This window comes from Chamaea fasciata, unplaced genomic scaffold (assembly GCF_029207755.1).
Source record: "Chamaea fasciata isolate MVZ Bird 193981 ecotype frontalis unplaced genomic scaffold, bChaFas1.0.hap1 SCAF_18, whole genome shotgun sequence".
NCBI classification, from domain to species: Eukaryota; Metazoa; Chordata; class Aves; order Passeriformes; family Sylviidae; genus Chamaea; species Chamaea fasciata.
This window is the reverse complement of record NW_027094103.1, coordinates 7,597,945-7,613,750: the sequence shown is the minus strand read 5'-3', so window position 1 is coordinate 7,613,750 and position 15,806 is coordinate 7,597,945. Positions and strand designations below refer to the sequence as shown.

The 15,806-nt window shown below is 44.8% G+C and overlaps 1 protein-coding gene across 20 annotated transcripts in view; it reads left to right on the top strand.

Moving 5' to 3' along the window:
• The window catches only part of FBRSL1 (fibrosin like 1), a 503,666-nt gene that overhangs the window by 30,710 nt on the left and 457,150 nt on the right, over nucleotides 1-15,806 (top strand). Inside the window, exon 1 of one of the 20 annotated variants that reach the window (XM_066199927.1) lies at nucleotides 4,178-4,411. The exons of the other annotated variants lie outside the window; for them this stretch is intronic. The gene's annotated coding sequence lies outside the window, so the exon portion shown is untranslated. Of the gene's footprint in view, nucleotides 1-4,177; nucleotides 4,412-15,806 lie in introns of those variants that run through there. 20 annotated transcript variants of the gene reach the window in all.

Here is a 15,806-nt window from a genome sequence, read left to right as displayed (position 1 = left end):
ATTCCCTTTAGCGAGCTTCCCCCGCTCCTTGGAGCAGAGGGGAGGCTGGCCACCGCTCAAAGGGCTCTCGGGCCTTTTCAGGGCGGAATTAAGACTTTAAGAAACGGTGCAGTTTGTTGGCAGGAAAACACAGTGACGTTGTGTGTGTTTTCTGTGGGCACCTTCCCTCGTTCCTTCAGCAGGAATGCCAGTCCCAGAGCCGTGAACCCTGATGAACTCCAGCGTGCTCAGGTTCCATGGTTTGAGGCCTCCATGTGGTAACTGTGGAGACAGATGTACCTGACAGCTACGTAGGACCAAAAAAATAACCTCACAATCTTAAACTCTGAGCAGCACTGATATGCTGCTTTGGGCACTGCTCTGACTCGAAAGTAGGTGGAGAGTGAGCTGCTAGAGCTGGAATAAGTAGGAGCAGTGATTTTTAATTTGCAGCAGGTAAAATAAAGCTTTGAGTACTTAGGCTCTCGGGGGATTTTGTTTCGTGGGTTTTTTTTGTCGGGATTTTCTCTTGGTGTCAGCGGTGTGTGCTCTGGAGAGGCGATAGGGACCGTTAGTAATTGAGGAGCTCGCCCAGCTTTGGTTCTGACGGAGCTGTCTGTGGAGGGCCTCGTGCCGCAGGGGTGGTACGGTGTGTCTGGGGGAACGGGAGGGCGTTGGGCTGAGGTGCTGCTGTTCTCTGCGGCCGTGCCTGCTCTGCTGCTGGAGACAGGGCAGCCTCTCCCCTGAGGAGCCCGCGGTCTGTGTGCGTGAGCTGCTGCTCCTGCCCTTGCTTCCAGAAGGGAGAGTGTAGGCATGGACTTGAAGGAACTTGTCTGCCATTGCAGGTTGAACTTGGTGGTTTGATTTCCCCTGCCCACCTACTCCGTGGAGACTTCCCTGCGCAGCTCAGACTTTTAAATGTACTTTCTGCCAATTGCGTTGTTTTTTGCAGCACAGTGTTGTGGCAGGGTCTTAGTGGATGAGGGTTTTTGTGCGTGTGACTCCTTCAGGCTTGCACTTGGAAGTGTGTCTGAGGTGGAAGGCACTGGAACGTGACTCACAGTGAGGATTATTTCCCTCCCACCAGTCTTTGAGCAGGTTGGGCTTGATGGCTGAGGAAATGACAGTCTGACTTGTCTGTAAGGTCAGTGGGATCCAAGCACTTTCTGTTAAATCTCTGATTCTAATATTTTCTGAAGTTCTTGAATTCAGTCCAACAGTCATTTCCTAGTTTGTCAGGAAATTGTTTTGCTGCTTTATTGAATGAACTGCAAAATAATTCCGAGGAGGGGAAAATGTCTTAAGGAGAGTCTCAGCAGTGCTTTAGCTGCTGGTGCCTGGTAAAACTGTGTAGATCAAAGGTACCCATCCAGCTTTTTTATCCTTATTGCTTTCAGCCATGGTATTAAATTGATTCTCAGGCAACTGGAAAATGCTGGGTGGAAGTTAATCAATAAATGCACAGGAATATCTCTTCATCCATACCATCAGGGCCTTGGTTGATGGAGGAGCTGCTTTAGGTCCATTGAACCGTGAGTGCAGCAGAGGAAAAAAGGTGGTGAAGTTTTTCCTACTCAAAGATTTAGAGGGAGGTTTATGAGCTGGGTTGAGGATCTTTTCCTTAATCCTCCTGGCTGCTGTTTTGGTGTTGGGTCATGGCTGGGTTTGGTGTTGGCCCTTCACAGTGTACTCTTTTCTGGATGTGGCTCTGGCCTTCCACCTCTATGGGCAATGAATGAAAAACAGTGCACAAGGAATTTCACATTTTACATCAGTGTCAATGACTTCTAATTTACAATATTATGGAAGCAATATCTCTTAGTTTTCCTTTCATGGGTCATACTTATTACTTACTTTATTATGTGTTCTCTGATTGTGTCCCACCCTCTTGCTGCATAACTTGTTTTCCTGGAGGTTGGACCTGCCTCTAGTTGAAAATATTGCCAAGCAAAAACTAAATAGCTGGCTCAGATGAACTGCTAGAAAATGTTTCTGCTAAGTCTGTGTAGGAGGATAGAAAGGGAGAGGCTGTATCATGGCTACAGAATAATGTAGAAGTCATATGCTAAGTAACTTCCAGTAAGTAGTAAACTTTTTCACTAAGTTGATATTAAGAAATATGAAAAAGTGACACAATAATAGTGCACTTTGAGTATTGTCCTCCTTCTCTGCGCTGGCCAGGCTTCTGCTCTGCCTGCCAAAGCCCAAGCTTCATATAATAGATGCTTTCTTAAAATAAAGCTGTATTGAAAACCAGTGAGAGGCTTTAGTGATACTAAACCCCCACCCAGTTATGAAATGCTCAAAGGGGGTTTTGTTTTTGTGGGGTTTTTTTCCTGTTGTGGTAAAACTGATAGTGTGATTGGGGAAATTAGGGAAGGCGGTTGGAACTTGAATGTGTGTTTTAGAAACATGCAGACTTTAAATGTTTCATTGCTGAGGTGAAAGTGTTTCTGAAGGGCCCAGATCTGTCCCCTCCTGGGCTGTGTAGGATCTGGAAAAATACCTGAGGCTGGTACCAGCAACCTTCTAAGGCTAAGGGCAGCCTGGATATCCTGGACCTAAGCCCTTCCAAAGGGTTAAGTCGTCTCCAAAGAAGTGTCCCCTTTGAGATGCCAGTGTTTGATCCCAGACTAGCTGCATAAAAAAACCTGGGTGTAATTTACTGGATTCCCGCTGCAGGGAGGCTTTTGGTTTTGATGGGCCCCTTGGGGAGGGTGTGAAATTCCCTCCTGAGACCGGTTTTGGGGCATGAGGGAATGTTCCATGGAGGCTAATGGCCCACCCAGTGCAGCAAAGGCGCATCACTTCCCTGAGTCAGAGGCCGTGGAAGCAATCCTGAAGTGGAAGCTCTGGTACTGTATTTTAAGCGGCCGGTGTCAGGCCGGCTGGGAGCTGCTGCCGCCTCACCTTGGAGGGTCAGCAGAGCTGGGCTCGGTGTGCTGCCGCCGGGGGCTTACAGGAGGACCACCTGTGTGACAGGAATTCAGTTCCAGGGAACAGGCTGAACGATGCGGGGAGAACACCCCGGGGCAAAGCGTGACTCAGCGGGAGAGCCCTGCTGTGTGCCCGCACCGGGCAGCCCTGCTCGCGTTAAATATTCCTGCTCCCGAGGTGCGGCAGCAGCCCCAAGGCTGCGTGGTAGCTTTGCCCGTTGGCATTGCTCTAGGTAAGAGTTCTCCGCAGGCTTATCTCTATCCCCTCTAAGCAGGGACGTGTCAGACCTTAATTCCCTTCGGGCTGTGTCATTGAACCTCAGCATCTCATTTTATCCCGTTACACAGAGACTTAAGGAAGATACAGCCATCTGAGGGTTGCAGGAGCCGGGGCTGGGCTGGAGTGGTTCTCCAGGAGGATCTGCCTGAGCCTCTGATGCGGATTTCTGGCATTTCTTTTCAGTCTAATGGGTTCCTGCTCTGTCTGCTCACAGGCTTCCCTCTGAGCTGAGCCCTGGTGCTCACGCTCCATGAATAAAGAGCTGCTCTGTTGCTCCTGGGATCCTTAACGCCATGCTAGGAGCTGTCTGATTTGTCTTTTGCTCTTCAAATAATTACTCAGACTTTAAGAAGTCTGAGAGCAAATTTCATGGTGAAGGAACCTCATACGTTACACAGAGCCCAGGCTGTTCTGCAGGAGGAGTTCATGCTTTGGCTCCTGCAGGATGTTTCAAAGCAGAGGAAAGAGCTGTGTGTGTATTGATGTGTATATAGCTGTGGGTCTGATGGGATGTGGATGCCCCAGGCGCCTCGGGCTGCTGCAGAATTCAGCACAGTCCGCTGCTAGAAAAGTTGCAGGTAGAGGTTTGTTGAGCTACAGACTGAGCTGGCATGCAGTGTTTCGGATAAATGGGTCTGTGAGCCCTGATCAGAAGAACCCTTTTATTTTCTCATGTTTTTTAACTTCAAAATCAGTTGAGCCGGATCTCAGAAAGCTCTGAATTTCAGAGCTGACTTGGAGAACTCGTTAATTGTTCATGATTTTATATTCTACTTGCTGCAAGGGGAAGAAAACACCCCTTACAAGGGTTAACTGATAGGGTAAATGGCTCTATCTGCTCACTTGACCTGGTGTTCTGACACCAGGTGCTCTGACCAGCTGCTAGTCATGATGTAAATGAGCTTCTCACCTGAAAAGAATCACCTCATTAAGTCTCACAGCAAATAGATGGATCCCACCTCACTCTGGCCAGAATAAGTGCTGTTAGCTGAGGAGAAAGGAGCTGTGCTGTTTCAACGTTGTGCTTTTTCATCAGCTCAGGCATCGCAAATTTTAATTCAACTTCCAAGGAACGTTGGGGGATTTCAGCATCTTTTCTTACTGGTATAAAGTCCGGAAGAATTTCAGTGAGAAGACATGCTTGGCTGTCCTCTAACAACGAGACATGCATTACATCCTGCTGTTGCTGCCTGTGGTCTGGAAACTCCTATAGAAGGCAAGTTGGATGGTAGTTGGAAGGAGCTGGGCTTTTCTGGACATGTTCAGTAAATAGAAAATGACTTTCATTTCCTTTTTGTGTTTGGTGGCTTGGAAATGGAGCTTACATTTATTTGATGAAATTAAGTATATTTATTCTGAATAAGTGTATGGGTTTTTTTCTTTGCTTGAACTCTGTAGTAGGAAAGACAGGTGTATATTCTACTGTCATTTCTTCCTGATGGTGAAATCTCAGACTGAGAAGCTAGATTAGTGCAGATAAAAATAATAATTGAAACCCCCCCCAAAGAACCCCCTGCCATTAGAATTGCAGTGGAATATGTGGCACAGTGTGAATTGCAGCTTATTTAGAAAAGGGCACTGCGCTGTGGGAGAGGCTTTAAAATGAAGTCTGGTTGGAGGTGAGAGATTTCCCTCTTGGGAGTTTCCTTTGAGTGGTAGAGCAGTTGGTAATAGCAGATTTTTTTTCTCCTGTGAGGCTCTTGCTGTCTGTGTGCTGCGTCCATGCTGCTGGATTGTTGTTCTCTTGGTAATAAACTGCTCAGTCACAGAAATTCTCACTCAGGCACTGGGGTGACACTGCTGTGGAGCTGGCAGATGTGGGCTGTCATGACTGTTGGGTTATTTTAGCATTATCAGAAGGCTGAAAGAGAGAAGAACCATCAATATCTATTGGGGCAATGGACAAAACCCAAGATTGGTGAGGGGAGACCAGCTGCACCCACAAATGTCATGGTTAAACACTTAGTAGGATTTGGGGGAATTCTTCTTTTCTCCAGGTTGATTCTCTTAGCATTTCTGTAGTCTCCACAGAACTGTGCCTTTCTTCAGTGATGTTAAAACCAACTAGGGCAGAAGTTCTGACTTAGACTTTGAATTTTCAAGTTTAAACTAAGTTACAGATAGCTTTCAAGGTCAGTATGTAGTCGCATGCTATGAAATTTAATTGATATTTTTCTTCCCTAAAGCACCGACATATTAGCAGGCAGCTCATCACTTGCACAGTATTCCCCTGGACATCATTAAATTTAACCTGGGATGCTTTATCTCTGAAGGACTTGTATTCAAATTTTAAACGCTTTCTTTTTCTAGAAATAAGTGATAAATCCTGCTTAATATTTCCAGAGGAAGTATGCACGATGAGAAACAGGAGAAAGGAGGATTGAAGAGTGGGAGTGCACACATGTAATACTGAGCAGAAATGTTTTAGGTGGGAAAGAAATGGAGGAGCTGAAGTTAAAAGTCTTTAGAGAAAAACAAAGCAGAGAGTTTAAGTGCATGAATATTACTAAGATGGAAGTAATTTTTTGTTAAAATATTTAATGCAAAATAACAGCGTTTTTAATTATTGTGCTTTATAGATGCTCAAAATGTTTGGAGATCATTCCTAAAGCATTAACAAATGTATAGAGAACAGACACCATTTGTCCTCAAAAGAGCGCGTTTTGGGGATCATTTAAATCACGTAAAGGTAATATGTGAAAGCACTTGCACTCTTCAGAAGTTTGGACTCTTTTCAAGTTTTACCTGGGTATCTAAGCAAGACATTCCAGGTTATTAATCACCTCATACTTAAGTCCAGGTTTTTCGTAGCTAATGAGATTTTTTGCAGAGTGGCCAGTACCTGAACAGCGTGTTTGGTATAATAATGCGCAATAACAGAAAAGTGATGTGCGAGCCAAATGTTATGTGATTCCAGTGCTGGACTCTGTCCTATTTATTCCTGGCAAGAGATCATGTACCATAAGGGAGTGGTGATGCTTCCAGAAATCCGTGGCACGTGATGTGTTTTTCTTCACTGAGGCACGAGGCGATGTGCCATGAAATGTCAGCTCCCTCTCTGTTTCATAAGCGAGTTTGCTCATTCAAGGGAGACGGCAGCATTTGTAATTAGGCAGGTGAAATTGCTAGGAGAAGCATCCCGTGTCCCTTTCCAAATGCAGGTCAAGGTGTTGTGTGTGTGTAATCAACTCTATAAAGTAATTTGTGTTTATATTAGAAGTTAGAATGAGCAAAACTCTGGCCTGTGAGAAGTTGGAGAGCAGAGGGGGTTTTATTTTAGTACATAATCAAGCGAAAAGAACAATATCTCTTTTATGTTGATAGCCAGGATTAAATTATTCTTGGACTCATTATTAAATGAAGCATATGATTAAATATTGAAACGAAGACTATTATTTTTCATATCTGCGTTGGAATGAGGAGAAAGGGGGGAGAACACTCCCCTATGGATGAGTCAGTTCCTGTATCCAAAGCAGTGGGAGAGAAGGGAGCTGTTTCCTCACAGATGAGTCCTGGGGAGGAGGAGGTGTTTACATGTGACTGGGGGCAGCAGGCATGACTTACCCCTCATCACAGCTGTGCAGGTGGAATGAGGCACCTCTTGTAGGTGCATCATCAGTGCTTGGCATAATGCTGTAGGATCTGGTGCTTTTCTCAAAGGGATCCTCTCTCTGCCTGCACCGAGAGATAATGATCTCCCAGAAGACCCAATTTCCTGTTGCTGACTTACATATGTGTATATCTCTTAAAGCAGATGCTGGCTTAAAATGTACATTTAAGTGGATAAATAAATACTGGAGTATTTAGTTGCTGTGGGAGATCCCAGGGAGGTTAGTGGCGGGTCCTGTTTTACTCCACTGCCCCAAGGGTCTGCACAGCAATGGTGATGGACAAAATGGAATGAAAGATGATTATCCCCACACGGCAGGAGTTGTGCTTCAGGTCCTCAGTGTGTAGTTTTCTAAAGCCACGTGAAAGGCTTCCCAGAGGTTCGAACCCTTACCTCTTGTTTATGGCCGGGTAACACGTGTGCACATAAACCAAACAAAACCCCACTACCAGTAACTCTTGCAGCCTGTTTCTGCTTTCAGGTGGGGGTGAATGGGCTTCTTTGCCTGCAGTTTATGGGGAAGAAGCTAAATTGGTAGAAGTATGCCTGAGAGACGTGGTATTTCTAGCGAAGTAAGAATATCATAAGGGATTGAAACTGGGAAGGAAGTGAAATTGCCAGGCATGATTCTCAGTCTGTTTAGGTTTATTGTGTATGAATCAGTCTGATGGGGGAACTCGGGAACTTGGCTGAGAGATGCAAAAATAATTCTTACGGGCGCAGATAGTGATGTTTTGTTGATTTGTGTGCTACCAAACCTCTTTACAAGAAAAGAAATCTCAGTTATGAGTGCTTTGGATGGCAGCTGCATTGTGCTGTCAGCACGTCCTAATGGCAGTGGTCTGTCCTGCTGGGTTTACTTTGGTTTCTGCATTCACTCCTGTGCTAAGGTGGTTAAAGCAGGATGACCCTTTTTCCCCAAATGAAACTAGAACATTTTAATTGATTTCCCTGCCATGCCCACAGCTGAGGAGTTTCCCTCGTGCAATTACTGGCCTTTTTCACATGATGAAAAAATAAGAATTTGAAATGTCAGAGGAGAGCTGCGGATGAGAAATTGATTTCAAATTCAGGTGGTGTTATGTTATGTGTGACAGTCTGCAGCGTGAGCCAAGTGAAGGGAAAGACTTCATGTTGCAGTGTGCCATTCCCAGCCTCTGAAGGCACATCCCTGTTTCCCTTGTGTTGCTCCCAATTCCCACAGCTGGGGTTAGAGGGGAGAGCAGGTGAGGAATGTGGCCTTTTCCCCAAGGTTAGACATGTTAAGCTCTCCTGATTCCAGCCACAGTAAAGTGCATGAAAATTTGCTGCTTCTGAATAACATCCTCAGTGTTCCTATTTCTGCCAGATCTCAGAGGTGTGGTTTTGGCTGCTGCAGCTCCCTGATGGCCCCATGGCTCAGAGCTTTGACTTCACTCAGCCCATCACTGTCCCCTCCCATGCCTCGCTCCACTGTGTTTTTGCAGTCTTCCTATCTGTGCTGTTCCCTCAGATGGGAAGAGGGAGCTTCCCAAATCATCATGAGGATGACTTGGGTGATGAATGATGCTGTGTTAATTGGAAGAAACACACAAGAGTGAGTAGCACAGCAATATGTGTGTTTTCTAAGGCTTTTTTCCTGCTGCTCTGGAATAATAGCTGCCCTTGCAGAGTTTGTTGCTTGTTTGGTAAACTTTCTAGTACAGCTATTAAAAGTATTTAGTTTATTGTTGCATTGATGATGCTGTTAATAGGCTAACTTGGTAGGAACGAGTGGAAGTTGATGCAGTAGTACAGGTAGGCCTTACCCAGGCTCCATTTTGTTATTTTTATCAGCGACAGATGTGCTTTTTTGGCATGCTGTCCCCCACAGCTGAATTGCATCAAAGCCCTCATAGTCTTGGAACTATATCATTAAAAAAAAGACTTGTTTGGACTGTGGAGCTGAATTTTAGATTGAGTCTCTGGAGTTGTTTGTGTAATTACTTAGACGTGTATCCCCAAACTTGCTGCGCAGTGTTTCTAAACCAGACTTCAGTCCAGTCTGCGGTGTCAGTAAACCCCAGGAGTGACTTGGCAGTCGGCTTTTGAACTGTCAGTGGGCAAAGTCCAGCTGCAGCCGGGCTTGCGTCAGGAGCGGTACCCGAGTGTCCCACGAGACAAGTGTGTCGAGTTGCAGTTTAATGTGTGTTTTCCTGTGCCTGGGATCTTGGAGTTTGCCTGGGATCTTGGAGTTCTTGTAGCCGTATGAGGACCACTGGCTGCTGTGTTGATTCACATCTTTAAATAACAGAACCTGCCATGGGCTGATCGCATCGATTCCAAACTGGCAACTAACGAAGCAGATCAAATACACCAGGGAGGCTCTGCTCTTCCAGAAATTAAAGTTTTCGTTATAGAAATGTGGAAATGGAAGACTATTAATTTTGTTCTCTTGACAGTTGTTATTAAATCCTACTTATTTCATGTGGTCTCAATTATTTTCAATTTTGACATTTCAGTGCACAGGAGATCCGTGCAAAAAAAGCCCAGTCACTTTAGAAGTTACTGACAGGTCTGGAAGTCTTTTAAGGGGGGAGCCTTGGGGTTGTTTCTACTAGAGCTAAAATACCCACAATGACATTCCCACTGCCAGTGCTGGAACCTGCCCCCTTGCAGCCTGCCTCAGTCTTGGGCAGGCAAGCATTGTGTGCTTTATATCAGAGCTTCCCTTTCTGAGGTGTTCAGAACTGTGAAAAGAAGCAGAATGGGTTTATGTTCTAGCACCATTTCTAGGTGGAAAATGGTGTGAAAATGAGACCTTTTATCCAAGTCTCTACCAGGGATTTCCTAAGCTCATGTAAGCCCGAGCTGGGAAAACATAAAAGGAAAGGTCTGTAAAATAAGATCCTTTTGCTCCTATTAATGCTTAGAGGAGGCTTCCCAAGTTGCTTGCAGTGAAGAGCATTATGGATTTTATTTTAAAGCTATGTCACATTTACTTCATTGCTCAATACAAAATATCCCTGTGCTAAATCAAACGAAACTCATTTTTTTTCCCTTCCTGTTTCTGCATTGCTGATTTGAGCCCTAGATATAGAAGATCAGCAGAAATCCCCCACCATTTAAAAGGATTAGAACTGGCTGGTGAGATTTTGGCTGTAGAATTAGCGGGTGGGAGCAGTTTTGAAGTAATACTGCAGAGGTCAAACATGGGGGTGCATTGTGTGTTTCTGTGTCGAGCAGACAACAAGGTGTGCAGTCCTTAAGCAAAATTCTGTGGTCTTGCCTGCTCAAAATGTGCTTTTAATACTTTCTGTTGGGCTTCACGTTTCAAGCTTTCACTTGACACTTGTATTTTAATTACTCCTGTTGCCTTGTACCTCTTTGCTTGCCTTTTGTGGTCTGGGCAGCCCCTTTCTTTCCAAGTGAAATTCCCCTTCTGCCTCACTGGTCGTCCCTCTGGTGTGGGACCTGCTCTGCTGGTGATCGTGATTAATGACCACGCCAAGCCTGCTTGTCTAAACTCTTACTTTTTCTGGTGCAAATGGGAAGGCTGAGGGGTCCACCAGGGCTCACAACAACAGCTTTTCACTTTAGTGCATTGCCTGCCGCCACATACTCACAAAACTTCCTTTTATTTCTTGGAGCAGTAACAGGGCGCTTGTCTCAAATGGTGCAGCAGGGGAGGGTTTGAGCTGTTTGGGATGCTCGTGGCTCTGGTTAGCCAGGAAAGAAGAGGCGCTCAGCAGCGGGAGGAGGATCCCCCCCATTGCCTTTTTGTTCTTGAAGTCTGTTTTCTGTTTGGCTTCCCCCTTTCCCAATCAGTGGAAGGTGAGGCTCAGAATCTTGTGCTGCTAGATCCTGCTGCTGACTCTGATTCCTCATCTCTACCAGTAGGTTTGGGAAGTCAGTGAGACTTGGCTGCACCTGAGTGTTCCTTACCCTGTGATTTATTTTTGTTAGAAATGGAAATGAACCTTCTGAGGGAATAAATTTATTTCCCAGTAGTTTATCTTCTTACTCTCAGCTAAAGTTTCTGGTGACTTTTTTGGTACCATCAGTACCTGATTGAATAGTTCTGGTGTGTTAATCCAGGCTATTTTCAACATTGCCATTAAGCCAGGGTTTTTAAGGAGAGTGTCAATCAAACTGACTTTGGACAGCCTTTGTCTTATTCTGACTGACTCTAATCTTCGCTCTGGAGGGCCTGTGACCACTGCAGCAGGTGACCTGTGTGTCTCTGCCCTGTGGTGGTGTTATCTGGGCCCGTGTTGGCCATCCATGCCAGTAATTGACACCTGCACAGCAGCCTTAATTTTGAAGGGTACAGGAGCTGTTTTCTGTAACGCAAACTGTTGGGAACTGTCTGAGGGAAGTGAGAGAAAACTGAAGTAGAGTGAGTTTACTAAATTAAGAGTCTCTGTACAAGGGGTCAGAGACAGCCTTTTTCTGCAAAGGTGAGGGGCACCTGTCTCACTGTGCTTGCAGTTTTCATGTGTGCACCGGGGGGAAAATTTAGATTGGGAACAGAGCCAAATTTCCACCTTTCTGAATGTATCTTGCAAAACTGGCTCTAGTTATTGTGCTCTGGGGGTTGGCTTCTTGCAACTGTTGGGGAAGGGTTGGTTTGGTTTTTAATTGCTTGTCATCTGAAATCAGACTCCAGACCTTCTCTGGCTTGGGTATAAAAAGACCTGTCCTCAGAAGTGAATAATTTCCTGGCTATACTTTGCTTACTACATGTTTGAGCCAGAAAAAGCTCTTCAGTCTCAGAAATCCAACAAGCCATCAAGTGAGGTTTCTGCTGATCTGAGTCTCTGTCTCCTGATGTGTGTATTGAGCCAAATCTAGAATGCAGCCTTTTCAGTATAACAGCAGATTGATGTGCACTGGTTTTGTCAGAGATGCTGCTGTGGTGAAGGATTGGGGAAAGTACCTGCACTTCATATGTAATATTAAGTATTGCTTCTGAAATAAGATTACTTTTGGTTAGTGTGTCCAGTTTAATTATTAACTTCAGGGATAAAATTCTCCTAATAAAACACTGGTTTACAGTTCAGGAGTTACCCTGACTAATCAGCAGATACTTCTGTATCCAAAAATAGGAATAGCTACTTGACTGAAATGTTATTTTTCATTTTTAGAAATGGGGTGTATTGGCTAAGGCTTGGAACTTGGGAGCTCTGACTGCAGTCAGTATTATCAGTTAGATTTTTAGAGATAGGAAATTGAGGCAAAAAGCAAACAATTTGTCTAAGGTTAAATGAGAAATACATGACAGCTACTGATGTCTCCTTATTCTTTGCTGTCTGTGTCTGCTTAGAACTTGTCAGAAGCTATTTTTTGTTCCCCAACCTTTTTATAGCACCTGATTTTGGTTTAAGCCTTTAGCCTTTGATTTGAGAGCACACTGGCTCCTGTAACGTGGTGATGCTGAGCCCTGCGAGTCTCTCGGCGTGTAACGATCAACATTTGAACAGAAGTAGCAAAAGGATTGCAAATACTCCTAATTCCTTTTCTCATGCTGTCTGATGCTGTCTGCTGTCGTGCTAATAAATTCACAAAGCTTATGTGATTAAAAACTTGAGAACCTGGTGCTCTTTATGAGCTCCTAATTAAAAGCGGTAGAGAACTTGAAGCTTTCTTTGAAGGGTTGGAGGTGTCTTTGAGAGCTGGTTGCTGGCAGCAGGGGCTGTGGCAGTGTGGTGGGGTTTGCTGTAGGGCAGGATGTGGTTCTGTGCTGGTTGTACCTCTGCAGCTCCAACCAGCATGCCCGGGGCTCTGACACAGGGAGTGTCTCACTGACTCACAGGCATCTTGCTGTGACCTGGGTGTTTTTGCTCAGTGCTGCAGTGGGTCACGGACTGATGTGGCTGAGTTACTAAAGAGAACAAAAGAAGTGCTAGTAAAAATAAAGCGCTTTTTTGCCAGTGTCTAGTCCGTGAAAGTGGTACGTTTGCATGGCGAGAGTCTGTATTTAGTGGTTCCAGATTTAAAAACAGATTTCCCATTGCCTCCAGATCCAAGGATGGCACTTCATCTTCCCTGTTTAAATTGATGTGCTGCAAAAGTTGCACTCCTGCTCTCTGAGCTGCTGGCTCAGGGCTGTTGGTGCCACAGGGTCACTGATGGAATGTTTCCATGAAATAGGACCAGTGTCTAATTAGGATCAATGGTAGCTGAAACCTTTGTGTCTGGACTGCCTGGTCTCAGTGCAGAAGCTGGGTGGGTGGTGCTGTAGCCATGGGTGAGGTGATGGTGAAGGCTGGAGGCCAGTGTTGTGTTCAGCCTTGGCCATCATCACCCAATGAAAGCCATCACTGCCCTGCTTAGGGAAGGAAATTGAAGTAAAGCAGTGTCAGGCTGTACCCCATCCTCCAAATTTCACTGCTTGGCTTTAGCCACTGTCCTGTTGTCTCTCTTAGTTTGGTCTGTTCTTGATTTACTTTAAGAAATAAATGTAATTTCGGCTTTGCGTTGGTGCACTCAATAAACTCTGGCTTCTTGGCTGCTAACCTGAGCTGAGTAATGCTGAGTGAGTGAATCATCTCTGCACAGCAGCAGCTGGGGAAAGGCTTCCCTCAAGGATGGATGCTGCAGTTTGTTTAGCAGCACAAAGGGCAGTGGCTGTGGCATGCCCGTGGTTCAGGGTACAGCAGGAGGGCTCTGTTAGGGTGCAGCATGGTGCAGATAAAGGAATACCAGGGCTCAGCTGTGAGTGCTGGTGCTCAGCCCTGCCCTGCATCCCAGGGAACCAGGAGACAAGTACCCTACTCTGCTGGAAGCTTGATCTTATTAAAGAGTCATCATTAGCAGAGGATATGTGAGCAGTGAGCATAATTTACTGGGTATCAGAATGTCTCTTTAAACGTTGCACTGAATTAAAAAGATAAACTGCTTCGCATGGTTTTATTGTTTCTTTATGAAATACAGCTGTTCAGTTTGTGTTTTTCCTCATTATATTCACTGTCCCTCAGCCATTCATCATTACAGCTCTCTGGAGCTGTGGTTGCTCCCCAGTCTCAAATATTAAAAACCCATCAGAAGAGTCCAGTTGGAATTTTCCAAGCATGCGTGGCATCTTGGCGTCACAGTTCTCATTAATTCTTGTGACATTAAGGGTTGATATCCCACAGGTTGTCTTTTGGAAATATTTAATTTCCATGAATAAGAAAAAGGTGTGGGAATTTTTGCGTCCAAACTCTTTTTTTTGTTGTTGTTTCCTTTTTTTTATCTCTTGAAGTGACTGGAAGCAAGCACTTCAGTTATCCTGTTGGTAAAAGCTCCCCTCCAGTAGTAAATGGGAGCTGGTGGTGTGGTAGGGAGCCCGTAGCTGGCACACAGAACACTTGAATTAAAGCAGCATCTCTGCAGGTACATATTTAAAACTAAAATATTACAGCAAGTTAAAACAACTTTGGCAGCATGTGCAAATTACTTGGCAAAAGTGTTAATTTCCTTGTTAAATGTCGTAGCAGAATGGGCCTTTGATCCCAGCAGCCTGTTGGGAGTCCTTCCTAATTGTTATCAAACTATCCTGTAGCTTTAAACAGATAAGACCTAATTAGCTAAAGTGGTGCTGCATTTTTTCAAAATAAAGAGTGCCCTCTCGGTGTTAGGCACCTGTGTTTCTGTGCTTTCAGCTTGAATTACAAATTTGGTGCAGTGCCCAAGGTAGGACTTCAAGCGAGAGCTTGACTGTGACACTCAGTGACTTCCAGCAGCAGAAGAGAGGAAACTGTGGCTTGTAGAGACCCAAGAACAAGGTACAAATAACCCCCTTCAGATGGGAGGCAGAATGTTAAACATTTTTAATGACAGCAATATGAAGGGCTGGTGCAAAAGTGGGGTTTTTTGTATCCTTTGTGCTGTGGAAAGAACAGGGGAAAATGCATCAATGGAGCGAGGTCTGACTTCCTTGTCTCGATGTAAAGAGTCTTCTCCACATCAAAAGAACACTTTAATGATGAATCTGAAATTCTCTCTGCTATTTTTAAACTCAGGCTATTAGTGAGGCCACCACAGAGGAGAAGGAAGGAGAGATGTTGGAAATGCAATATTCTTGTGTCTCTTCCACCCATCTGCTTCCAAGGGGAAAACTGAAGCCTTAAGGATTTGGTTCAACACCTGTTAGGTTACTCAAGGAAAAACAAAGACTTTGCCAGATGTTAAGAAGAAACATATGGCAGGCAGGGAGGGAGAAACTGTGCCAATTTGTCTGTTTAATCAATCAAACTTGTAACAATCAATGCTATTGTCCATACCCTTAATAAATAATTATTCCTATGAAATGCTGTTTAATTCAGAGTAGAACTTCACTAATGGCTCATGGCAGTGGGCAGAATGAAGGATGCAGTAGGTTTTCCTTCCTTCCGTCGTTGATAGTGCAGAGCTTTTGAATTTTTCTTGTTCCATGTAGTTAAGACCCAAACAAATGAACAAAAACCAATAAATTCTGAGAAGAGAGCGAACCACCTGCACGGTTTTCAGAGGTCGGTTGAATTTTAGTTTCAGTGAGTATCAGGGAAAGTTGTTTTGCAAGGTATTTTGTAGATGCTGGCTCCCAGAAGTTCTGAAGCTTAGGTTCCTTCTTGTTATGAAGTAGAAATGAAAAATATCACCTTTGCTTTCACCACAGGCTGCTGTTGATTGCAGTCTATCTAGAAAAAGACTGTTGCTGTAAATCCAGAGAAGCCCCTTTAATGGTGTGATATGGATGTGAAATGCAATGGTTTTCAGTGGTGTCCTGGAGAAACACTCCACACCGGGTCCCATCAAAGATGCTTTTAGACCTGTGAGGATTGAGCCCCCAGTGTTTTACCTGCCCCCTCACCCTGACTGCATCCTCCAGTCTTTGGCCGTGGGTCAGAAGGCACTGAGCAAGCTGGGGATGCTTTCTTAGTCATACAAATGTGGAGCATGGTAGGATAAGCAACTTGTCATTAGAGGCAGGGCACAGTTCAGCTGCTGACATTATCTCGCAGTGGTTCGCCTTCTGTCGCATCGTAATGATTAATCACAGCCCTGTGCCATGTGTTAC